The sequence below is a fragment of the Engystomops pustulosus genome, chromosome 9, assembly GCF_040894005.1.
Source record: "Engystomops pustulosus chromosome 9, aEngPut4.maternal, whole genome shotgun sequence".
Classification (NCBI taxonomy): Eukaryota; Metazoa; Chordata; class Amphibia; order Anura; family Leptodactylidae; genus Engystomops; species Engystomops pustulosus.
In genome coordinates this window covers 4239655-4241815 of record NC_092419.1, presented here as the reverse complement: position 1 = coordinate 4241815, position 2161 = coordinate 4239655, and the positions used below count along the sequence as shown (strand labels likewise).

At 45.5% G+C, this 2161-nt stretch overlaps 1 pseudogene; it reads left to right on the top strand.

The window, feature by feature from the left end:
• Positions 1-894: 894 nt before the first annotated feature.
• Positions 895-1906, top strand: LOC140077483 (olfactory receptor 6F1-like; annotated as a pseudogene).
• The last annotated feature ends 255 nt before the right edge of the window (positions 1907-2161 follow it).

Sequence of the window (2161 nt, the reverse complement as noted above, 5' to 3'; positions counted from 1 at the left end):
CTAAGATCGTGCACCCGATATCCTGCATGTGTCGCTTCCCCGCTCAGGTCCCCGGGGTTCACCTTCTTCTTCCTGGTGCATGTAAGTGCATTGTCCGTGTATAATGCGCTGTGTGGGGAGTCACTAAGATCCTGCGTCCGATATCCTGCATGTGTTGCTTCCCCGCTCAGGTCCCAGGAGTTCACCTTTTCTTCCTGGTGCATGTAAGTGCTTGGGTTTGCGACACAATTTAAATGTTAAATCCCGCGCTCTGTCCAAATCGGTCAGATCGTCCGCCGGCCCGGCCCACTGATTTGTGTCGCGTGGGACATAGTCCCCAGTTAAATGCCGCAGAAATCATCGGAATATCCGACAATAGTGCGGACCCTTAGTAAATGAGCCCCATAATGTATGAGATTTATTGCGCTTTGTATAAGGTATATAACTAGCCCCATTTCCACCCCTAAGTGGTGTGTGGTACAGGCAGAAGAGTGCTACAGAGGAAAACCCACAGAGGCTATAGCAGAAATCTACACCAGATTCATTCCATCATGTTGTCCAGATCTTCCTGCATTGGTGGAGGCCCCACCCCAGAGCTGATTTCCCCAATTTGAAGAAATTGAATACTCTTCTGACAGAGTATAAATAGATTTGGCAAACAGGAGCCACCATTCAATAGTGAAATCTGGTGTAAATGGCGCCTGTAGAGTATCTATAGTTGTGTTGCACCTCTCTGTTCGTGAAGTAACCCACTCTTACCTTCATGACCCCTTCCAGGCCATTGTCCTCATAGGAGACTCATGATTTCTACCCTTCTTGACCTGCTCCTAGTCCGGAGTCATGTTTTTGTGCTTTTACATTATGATTAGTGTTGACCTCCTCTAATTATTTGGCCGTTGTGTTGTTGTAGGTAGAATGCCAAAGGTCGACAATGGGAACCGCAGCATTGCCTCCACTTTCATCATTGTTGGGTTTGAAACCTTACGGGAGCTTGAGCTTGTGTTGTTCTCGCTCTTCACAGGTATGTACATCCTCACTATCGGAGCCCACTGCCTCGTCATCACATTGGTGGCAGTGGACAAGCGCTTACATAAACCCATGTACATACTGCTAGCAAACTTCTCCATGCTTGAGGTTCTCTATACCACGGTGACTGTTCCAAAAATGCTGGATGCTCTACTGACCCGACGAAAAGATATTTCTTCCCCCGTGTTGCTTGGCCCAGTTCTACTTCTTGTTTGGTTTGGGAGCGGCAGAGAACTGTCTTCTTGCAGTGATGGCCTATGATCGATATTTAGCCATCTGTAGGCCTCTTCATTACCCGACATTGATGACTGGTAGGACCAGTATTAACTTGGCTCTTGGAGCTTGGTTTGGAGGCCTCTTGGCTGCCTTCCCTCCGGCTGTGTGGATTTCTACTTTAAAATTCTGCTTTCCTAATTTTATCGACCATTTCTTCTGTGATTACGCCCCTCTCCTGAAGCTTTCGTGTGAGGACACGTCGGCAGGAGAGTTTGTATTCATGGTCATGTCATGGAGTGTTATTTTGGGATGTTTTTTCCTGATCATGGTGTCCTACACCTTCATTATTCTTGCAGTCCTAAGAATCCAATCAACCGACGGGCAGAGGAAAGCCTTCGGCACTTGTGCTTCCCACCTGGCCGTGGTGTCTATTTTTTATGGAACTGTCATATTCATGTACATTCGGCCCACCTCCCATATCAGGTTTTCCATGGACAAGGTCGTCTCCGTTTTTTATTGTGTGGTGACTCCTTTGATGAATCCGATTATTTATTGTCTACGAAACCAAGAGGTCAGGAGGGCAGTGATCAAAACCTTACACATTCTAGCAAAAAGTGACAACAACTTAGTGTTACGATCCTGTGGGCCCCAAAATATCAACTTTGTGGAAAGTAGAAAGGGATGAGTCCAATGTCAACAATTTATAAAATATGGAAGATGCCGGTACGTCAATGTGCTCTCAGAAACTCAACAATTCAGTCTTCAGGTGTTAGAGAGAAACATTTTCAAGCATCAGTTGAGGCCTGTGATAATGTTGCCGAACACTTGGGATTAATTGTTGTAAATTGTTGTCAATCAAAAAATTGGTGGTAGATGCTATTTGTCTCATTTATTCTGTTTTCTCACCGTTTTTATTGCTCCAAAGTCTCAAACTTTAGAA